General features: G+C 38.1%; 1 protein-coding gene across 2 annotated transcripts in view; it reads left to right on the forward strand.

Moving 5' to 3' along the window:
• hvcn1 (hydrogen voltage-gated channel 1) overlaps nt 1–10,739 on the forward strand; it is a 59,400-nt gene that overhangs the window by 20,856 nt on the left and 27,805 nt on the right. The window lies entirely within an intron of this gene.

A 10,739-nucleotide genomic window follows, 5' to 3' on the forward strand; every position in this document is an offset into this window, starting at 1 on the left:
GGCTTTGTGCTGCTGTGCCAGGTACTTTAAACCGAAATTTGCGCACCCAGGAGATGATGTAGTGCCAAAGAGATGGACTGCCATCCGATAGTCTTGAGGCTGTTTCTCTAAGTCTCCTCCCTCCCACCATAAAAACCATAGAAAATTGCGTTCGTCTGGAGGGACAAGGAACTGATGAAACATCCTTTTTAGGTCACAAGTGACTGCCACTAGTTCCTTTCTGAAGAACAAGGTACTCCCACTAAAGAGTTAATTAGGTCAGGTCCAGTCAAAAGAGTGTCATTTAGTGATATACCAGGAAACTTAGCTGAACAATCAAACACAACCCTCAGCTTATCTGGTTTCTGAGGGTGGTACACCCCATGGTGTGGAATGTACCATACATTCTCTCCTTCAGGTATCTACGGGGCTAGTTCTGCATCAGCTTTGTTAATGATCTCCTCCATAAAAGCCTTGTAATGATCAGAATATTGCTTGTTAGACTTGAGCCTTTTCTTCAAATGCTGCAAACGGGCCTCTGCTAGCCGCTTGTTATTTGGCAGTGAGGGTTGGCCATTACACTTGAAGGGGAGAGGAAGTTCATAATATCCATTATCCTTCTGTTTGATATTGGCACTAAGATGCTGTATGAAACGTACATCCTCTTGGGACACAGTTTTATCCTCATAACCTTTCTCGTTGAAATCAGACTCTAAAATCTTCAAAACATCGTTGGGTAATGGGACTGCTATTTCTTTCACCGCAAATCTATGAACGAATCTCTGATTTCCCTGTCTGTCTAGGTGTGGATTGGAAAGGCCTATAATACTCCAGCCAAGTTCAGTTCTTTGTGCAAATGGTTCATTTTCACCACCTATTATGACTTCGAGAGGGGCTAGAGCTGATGAGCAGTCATATCCAATTAAAAGACCAACTTCACAGTTCTGAAGGGGTGGCAAATGATTGGCCAGATGTCTGAGGTGAGGCCATTGCAGTGCTGTGTTTTTGGTTGGGATATAAGACTTGTCAACAGGAATGAAGTCTCTAGTATATGCTTGGTGTAGTACCTAACCCTAACCCGCCCTAACCCTAACCCACTAACCCTTTTACTTGCAGTGATGGTGTCAACAGCTGTCATAGTGCTGAGTCTAAGTTACACTGGCTGAGTGATTGTATTTAAGTCATCAAGAAGTTCTTCCAAAATGAATGATGAGTCACTCTGCATGTCCAGTAGAGCATAAGTAACGACTTCTCTTTGTGGCTCTTCCACTGTAGAAATAAGGACTGGCACGATACTGGAAGTAGCACAAGAACTTTGTGTGAGTACATGGGCCATGACCTTGTGAACTTCTTGACTTGCTTGAACTTCTGTGGAAGTTTTCTTTGATACTTTCAAAGACATTTTATCTCTTTCTTCATGCAAGCAGGTAGGGTGATTTCGGCCACATGTTCCATATTTATGTTGTCTTTTGCAATCTTTAACAATATGCCCTTTCCTGAGACACCCGAAGCAGAGGTGATTTTCTTGAATGAAATTCTTGTCTTCAGTGGTTCTTTCCGCAAATGTAGGACATTGAGCAATGTTGTGTTTTTCATATTTACAGATGAAGCAAGTCACTTTTGGCTTAAAGCTGGATGTTTCAAGCCTTTTAGAGCTGAAATCTTTCACATCAGCCTTTGTACTGAGAGCCTTAGCTCGCTTGGGAAACCTTTCATCTAAATTTTTCAGATTCATGAAGACTGGGGAAGTGATGGGGTTGCATGCTATTCTGGTTTCCTTTTGCATGAACTCTGTAAAGTGTTTGAAACTTGGATAGTCGCCTGACTCATCAAGCTTTTCCACCACAATTCGATTCCACTTGCGTATAATCCATTCAGGAAGTTTCTTTAGCAGCTTGTGGTTTTCTTCACAGTCATTTAGAATGGCTAGTCCTTTAACGTGAGGAATTGCCTCGACACATCCTTGAAGGAAGTCTGTGAAGTCTCGTAGAGCGAGAGGGTCATTTCCCCCAATTTTGGGCCATCTCATCAACTTGTCTCGAAAAGCCCTTTGCAGTGTGAATGGGTTCCCATATCTATCTTGCAAGACCTTCCAGGCACCTTGGTATTCGGCTTCTCCAACAAGGTAGTTCTTATGATAGAATATCTTTTCACCAGATGGGAGGGGCTTTCGATCAATAAGGGCCAAGAAGTCTTTGATTGATTACAGGATCCATGTGATGATTCTGAAGTGACTGTGTTTGTTACTGTAAATCCAAGGATAGGTCCATATTCATCTTTATTTAGCAACTGTCTCACTCTTTCCTTCACAAGCACTTCATTATAATCTTCATCTATTGTCTCCAGCCGTTTACTCACAAGATCACTGATCTCAGTGGTCAGTGCAGCACAAGCGTCCATACGATTGACAATGTCTGGAGATCTAGCATTGTTACGCAGTATTGGTTCATAGTGCTGATAAACTGAGTTTTGCCTGCTTTGAATGTCTTGCAGTATTCTTTCAAGATTGCCAGGTGAACAGAACATTTTCACTCTAGATCTAGTCTCTTTTCCAGTCTCCTTCCAAAAGTTATAAGCCTTATAGAAAGCTTTCTCTTGCTTCTTGGCTTCCTGTTCATGCATCTCTAGACCTTTCTCTGTCAAGCTTCTTTCATGTGAACTTGATCTGATCTGCTGCGCAGGTGGGTTACTTATTTCTACTGCTGGGAGTGACATCTCATTTATTTGTTCGACAATTCGTACAACAGTATCTTCCACGGCCTCCTCTGCATTTACAGCTTCCACTATCGGGGAGAAATTTAAATAGTAAGTGATACCACTCTCGTCAGACCTCTAGTATGTATGCACCCAAGAGGTATTAGCAAGCAGGATAAATGCAAATACAAACAGCAATATATGTATACAACATTCAAAGATTAGCTTGTAATAGCAATCACCAGAAAATGTCAGATTTCACAATAGTTAACATTAACACAAAATGTAACTCTTTGAATACTCTATAGATTCAAGTTTCTTTAAGCAATGCACAAATTTACTCAAATAATGTATTTCAGTCTTTAAACTATAAAGAATAGATGTGTTGCATAGCATGGATTATTTCTTTCAATTTACACAGTTCAGGTAACTGAATGCAACATGATCTTAAACTCTCTTATAACTCAAATTCTCACTGCATCTGCGACGTAGAAACGACAAAACCGCCACCTGCCATCCTTTTGCTCTTTAAAGCTCTCCAATGACGTCATGACACCCAGCCGCTTGACTCGAAGAATGGCCCTGCTTCTCAAGAAAACATGCTGAAACATGTAACATCTTCAAGGAAAATTTAAAGTGACACAACCGGTCATTTACACACACACACACACACACACACACACACACACACACACACACACACACACACACACACACACACATACAGTGAACGGACTATGCGTTCCAGAGAAGATATGGAACATGTATTGCAAGGATGTGCTCAGATTGATGTCCTATATAACATCTATGTTACCAGCATGACACTAAACAGGTAGTAGTATCGGCGACTTTTTACTTAAGTACATGTCAGAGCCCATACTTCTTTACTTTAACTTGAGTAAAAGAGTGTAGTCACTACTTCTACTTTTACTGGAGTCTTTTAAAAAATTAATATCTGTACTTCTACTTGAGTAAAGGATGTGTGTACTTTTGCCACTTCTGGTAGTGAAACATAGTGAATGATGAGAATCATCAGAATATTGATGGACTAACAGCTTGCATTACTGACATCAACCACCCAAATAAAATAGAAATAGATTTTATAAATAACAAATCACAAATCAATAATACATTTTAGTATGATCTTAGACAAAAAAGGAAATACATGCCCACTCAGGACATGATAAACATTTCTTTGCCCATTTTCGATATTTAAGAATCAACATACCACCAGTTAGTTTTATGTAGGTTATATCTTAAGCAAAAGAAAAGGCAGGTATTTAGACAATGAGGAAATAAAGCAGGTGTAAAGGCAACTCCATGTTGGGAAATGAATGAGCATGCATTTTTCTTCTGAAATAGCTGAAGCAGAGAGAATAGCATGTGAACTCTGCAGATAACACTGAATGAGTTAAATTGGTGGAAACATAAGTTTTTGGGCTGTAGCTGGACAAAGATTTATATTTGATACAAAATCTATAAGAAAGGACATACCTGTAGCAGACTCTTTCTGCTGAGGAGAGGTCTCTTTGAATTCAGGGAGAGCTACTGAAGACTTTTTTGACGCTGTGGTGGTATATCTTATCTCATCTTACTTTCTGTTGTTGCTTGATTTGCATTTCACATCACATCCTACAGGGAGCTCAAATTTACAATGGCAGTATGCATATGAATGTATGCATTTGCAGTATGCATTTCTTTATAATACTTCTGTCTGTGACAGGTCTAAACATAATTTTGCATGTTTAACAGAAGCACAAAGTCTGTCACTTTATTTAGTTTTTGCAAAGCAAGATTATTTAACTATTACTTTTTTATTGAAATTATCAAAATTAAAACACCAATTATTTCCATTCAAATAACACCCAAACAACTGCAAAAATAAACTTTTTTTATCTAACAGAATGGCTGCTATTAGAAATAGATTTTGATGTAAAAAGGAATGCCTTACGGTACATTTTAACAAAGAGGTACGAAAAGCATTTCAACACATGTATGAACACAGCCATTTAGTCATGTACATCTTTTCAAACAGCAAAAGAATCTGATCTTAAAAAGCATCGTACAGATTATCATACAGATTATCACTCATCTATATTACGTAGCACTATAACAAGTATATTTTCCTTGATGGGTAATTAGAAAACTGTTAAATTAGTATCGGATTGTTAAAAAAATAATTTTTTTCCCCTCAGTCCCCCTTTATGTTCACTTGCTATGTCTCTCATTTTGGATAATTGGTGAGGGTGTAGCATCTCCAAGCTTTATTTAAGGTTAACCCTATGCTCTTTACATCTAAAAGAAAGAAATTGTGGCAAAGTACATATTGGAAAGTTAGTGACTTTATACTGCAGACCCTAAAAAAAGCAGTATACATTTTGTTTCGCTGGGACTTGAAATGGTAACAAATGTCTTGGAGTTACTTTAAGGAGAAGCACTAATGTATATTTTATGATTTTGTTTACAGGAGTAAAGGTGACAGTCTGGAGTTAAAGAGTCATAGTGCAAGAAAGGTGTACAGAAAACAGTGAAGGGGAGAGGTCTAGTACTAGATCCAGATCCTGCGTGTTTCCTGGTTTAAACTCCGAACGGCATGCGGGAAGAAGCTTCTCCTCATTCTCTCTGTGTTTGCTTTCAAGGAGCGGAAGCGTTTCCCTGAACGCAACAAAGAAAAGAGTCCATTGTTGGGATGGCTAAGATCCTTTACAATCTTCCTGGCCCTGGTCTGGCACTGCGTGCTGTAGATGTCCTGCAGGTCAGGGAGCATGGTGTGGATGGTACGTTCAGTTGACCACACCACCCTCTGGAGGGCTCGCCTGTCCTGCATGGTGCTGTTCTCGAACCAGGAAGTATTAATAATCATGAGCGTAAATTTCCTTTAATAGTAGGGGGGGGGCAATAAATATAAAATTTCTCATGAGCAATTTTTGAAGGAGGGACACAAATAATACAGTCAAATTGTACTTATAAAGACACTGTATGTCCCCACAGTGAAAAACTTTGCTTTTATCGTTATTATTGTAGCATGGAGACGTGTCATTACGGTTATTTTCAAAGTTTGTCGCAGGTTCAAATTTTACTTTTCTCCGTCATTTTATCTAGTCTCTGCAAGGCAAGTTTATTTATACTGTAGCACATTTCATACACAATGGTAATTCAAAGTGCTTTACATAAAGAAAGTAAAACTATGATAAAAAAAATAATCACAACAATAAAAACAAGAAATTAAAAAGGTTTAAAATTTGATTTAAAATTAAGACACTTAAGAACAGAATAGAAATTGATTATACAAAAAATACAGTGAGGTCAGTTCGGACGTAGCACAGTGCTCATTTAGTAAATATGCTAAACTAATTGTGACCGTTAATGTTAAGTTAACATTATGCCAAGTCGTCCTAAATAAAACAAAACAATGCATGGGAAACGGCTTTGGCGTGTTAGTTACAGTGCAAGCTGTAACAAGCTATTGTAAACAAGCTAACGATAACAAGCTATTATAAACAAGCTAACGTTAACAAGCTATTGTAAACAAGCTAACGTTAACTAGATAAGTCATATTTTAATCACTAATATAGCAGATTCATGGAAAATTACATCGGTAATCAGCATTTTTGCAGCAACTAAATTATGACTGAATCTGCATCAACTACATTAAAGAGAATCGCTTTATTTAAGGTGACTAAAATCCCCGACTTAATGGAGTTTAACATTAATTGAGCCACAACCACACACCTGTGTGCAGACTAGGTGAGATGATTGGGAAAGCACGCAGTGGGTCAAACCACTGTGAGGAAGGGGGGGGGGAACTCAACTGTTTCTAAAGGCATTTTTTGCGTTGTTTTTTTTTTTTCTACTTACACAATTATTTAGGTATACATACATACATTTTTCACAATAGAGAGTGCGATATTTTTTAAATAATTTTTTTTGGGTCCCCCCCGGGATTTACGCCCAGGTTAATAATAATAATAATAATAATAATAATAATAATAAACTTTATTTTGTATAGTGCCTTTAAAAGTAGCCTCTCAAAGCGCTTGACATAAAAGATGAAATTAAAAGACACACATAATATTACAGACACTAAAACTAACCATACAAAAAAATAAAAAGCCAATAAATAACAAACATAAAAGCTACCCTAAATAAGTATGTTTTAAGATGGGATTTAAAAACACCCAGGGATTCTGCATTCCTATTCTCTGAGAGCAGGGATGCTACCCGTCACGACGCTCTCAATTGTGCAGGTGTAGAAAGTCTTTAGCACCTGAGAGGGTAGTTTGAAGTCCCTTAAGTGTCTCAGATGGTACAGATGCTGCCGGGCCTTCTTCACCAGGGTGTTGATGTGACAGGACCAAGACAGGTCCTGTGTGATGTGAACACCCAGGTACCAGAAACTGTCCCGTTGATGTTTAGGGGTTGGTAGGGCTTTGTGCTGAAGTCCACTATCAACTCCTTCTTGCTGACATTCAGGAGAAGATTGTTCTCCTGGCACCATCTCTCCAGGTTTTTAGTCTCCTGTAGGTAGGCCGTCTCGTTGTTGTTGGAGATCAGGCCCACACAACAGGCCCACAACAATATCCACCAGTCACAAGCATAGAAGGACAAGGCCTTACAAACATCTCTAGAGTAAAAATTTCCATCAAGTGTTAAATAAAATAATTTCTAGTTTGAGAGAAAAGTGAAGGATATTATAACAAGGAATGATCTGGTTGTATGTCAGAAAGAACATATCATTATTATGGTCAGGTGTCCACAAACCTTTGGCCATAATAATATTCACAACAAATTGTGTAACAGTGGTACTCAAATTCTGTTTGGAAAAGGTGTTACTTGTCCAAGTCATTTTTATAATTTTAGTGCCCATTTATGCTCTCGGTGCTGTTAATTTCTGGCAGTTTTCTATTATAGTAATCTTAACAAACAGGGCTGTGTGCATGCGTGTGTGGGTGTGTGTTTGGGTGAGTTTGTGTGTGTGTCTTGGTGTGTGTGATATTGGAAAATTAGTGACTTTATACTGCAGACCCTAAAAAGAAAAAGGAATATACATTTTGTTTCACTGGGACTTGAAATGGTAACAAATGTCTTGGAGTTACTTTAAGGAGAATCACTAATGTATATTTTATGATTTTGTTTACAGGAGCAGGAGGTCACCAAGCTGAGAGCACTCTTAAAGCACTACATCAAGAAAGCTCAATTTTATCTCTACAAGCTGCCACATCTTCTTGATGAACTTGACAAACCAGACCCTAATGCAGGGCGTTGTACATACATTTTTTAAATCATGTGTATCATAACAAAACAAAAAACAACATAATGCTGTACAATGACACACAAAACGAAGCAAAAACTCATACAACACGACAGGTATAAATAGAGGAACACATTAGGGATAACAAGACACAGGTGGGAAAACATGTGACCTTGAAGGAGCAGAAACACCTTCCAGCGACCCCTCTGGTGGTCTGGGTGGAAATAATCCCAGAAGTTTCTGACACAAGTAATCTAGTCCACCTTAACTGTTAATCAGGGTTCACCCTTGAAGGATGCCAAAGATTACCTACAAACTAAAGCTTCAAAATAGCAAAAGTGAGTATTAGGGTCTTTTCAAACGGCTGCTCATGTTTGGTCACACAGCAGTAGAACAGCCACAGAGTAAAGCGCTTACTGCCCACTTCGGCATGCATGAGCTCACAGATACACTTTTCTGTAATATCATTAGAAATTCGTACATTTGAGGATGACTGTCCACATCCAAGACATAAAGACATGATCATCGCACCACTATCATCAAAAATGTTGTCCTGTCATCTTTACACACCAGTACAGACTTCCAGTCACCAAAATAGTCATGTGAACCATCAGACATCAGACAAACTACTTCCACCTCCTATGAACATATAAGCAGTGTGAATGTCGACATTGGAGTGAAGTATTGTTCATACTAAGCCTTTCATACTAAGTTTTTGTTCTCTTGACTACATATTTTGCATTACGATTTGGATTTGTTTGCTATTGGATTTCTCTCAGTAAATTTGTTTATAGATCCTACATGCTTCTTTAAATTAAGTTCCTGATCCATACAGACGTGTATAACCTTTGGAATGTAAAAATTCCTGTTGATTCAGTTTTATCTGGGTTTGTATCAAGAATACATTAAGTCCTCTTATAACTCAGCAAGACTTTAGTTAGCTCCTGACATCTTGGTTCCTGAAATCACTTTTATTATAGCAGTTATAAATAAAAAAACATTGTTCCTCTCTTTTTAACTTTCATTCATTCATTCATTCATTCATTTTCTACCACTTATCCGAACGTCTCGGGTCACGGGGAGCCTGTGCCTATCTCAGGTGTCATCGGGCATCGAGGCAGGATACACCCTGGACGGAGTGCCAACCCATCACATGGCACACACACTCTCTCATTCGCTCACACACACACTAGGTACAATTTTCCAGAGATGCCAATCAACCTACCATGCATGTCTTTGGACCGGGGGAGGAAACCGGAGTACCCGGAGGAAACCCTGAGGCACGGGGAGAACATGCAAACTCCACACACACAAGGCGGAGGCGGGAATCGAACCCCCGACCCTGGAGGTGTGAGACGAACATGCTAACCACTAAGCCTCCGTGCCCCCCCCCTCTTTTTTAACTTAATAAGATTTTTAAAAAAACAACAACACACAGCTTGTCATGTAACTGAGAAAGAAGTTACTTTCAATTTGTCAGGTGAGGTTATACAAGCCCTGGTGTAAGTTGTTACTATGGAATGATCGTGTGTGTTAATATAAATCTTAGGACTACTGAGCTGCTGTAATTGAAACCAAATCAACACCTGATTTTATCTGATCTGATCTCTCTCTCCTTCTTTCTCTCTGTGTCATGACCTTAGAACCATTTACTTGTACTTTTCAACAATGTTCACACATCTCCGCACTGCTATAGACTTTATATTTATATTACATGCTGTACATATGCTACATATTTATCTGAACTTGTCTATTTGCACAATTGCTTCTCTTTGCACTTCTGGTAGATGCAAAACTGCATTTCATTGCTGTGAACCTGTACTATGCAATGACAATAAAGGTTTTATCTATCTATGTATTTGTCTATATAATTTGTTTTGTCTGTATCTATCTGTCATCAGTGTGTATGCTTGATATCTCAGTGCAATGATAAAATAAATGTCTTTGAGAGTCTTTTTTTTTTTTTTTTTTACAATTGAAGTCTTAACAATTGAATATTATTCATAATAATTCTTATTAATAATCTAATAATTGAAGGCTTTTGTTCTCTATTAATTCCCAGAGAAATTAGTTTCTTGACATTTCTGCTTTCATTCACATTATTGAGAAACAAATCACATAAATATAAATATTTTATCATGCAAACTAAAGAATAAATAGACATCTAGCCAAAGTGCTTTTCCACATTGCAGCCTAAACCGGTTGCTATAGTGACCAATTAAAAGAGTGAAGTTCGCACGCGCCGTTAGCAAATCCCTGATTATGGACCTATTGTTTTAACAAAATAAAAAGAAAACACAAACACATTTCGTTTTCGTTTTTTTTAAATTTCATGGCATTTTTATAACTTTATTTCCTATAACTTTATGCGCTCAGTGCTGTTAATTTCTGGCGGGTTTCACGGGAGAATCAGGAGGGTTCCCCGCTGGAGAGGCGGAGTGGAGCTGTATAAGGTTGCCAGATTGGTTTGAGAAAATCCCAACAAACAACAATATAACCAAAAAAAAAACAAAAAACAAAACCAAGCATTGTTCATTAATGAAACATTTTCAAAACTCTTCACACAGTCAGCGAAATAGAAGTCAATGCAGACCAAACTGTGAACCATTTTTCATTGCTTTCAGACAAAATGCATTCAGTGACGGGCTTTTCAAAATCCAGGATTCAAAATTCTCTTTCCCCATTCGTACTCCACAACATGCCAAATATTTCAGCACATTTTTCTAATGCTAACACACTGCTTTCAAAATAATTAAAAACACATTCAAAACAGAATGATGGCAAATTCCAAGCATTTATGCAGTAATTATTTTAA

Source organism: Tachysurus fulvidraco, chromosome 20 (genome assembly GCF_022655615.1).
Source record: "Tachysurus fulvidraco isolate hzauxx_2018 chromosome 20, HZAU_PFXX_2.0, whole genome shotgun sequence".
NCBI lineage: Eukaryota > Metazoa > Chordata > Actinopteri > Siluriformes > Bagridae > Tachysurus > Tachysurus fulvidraco.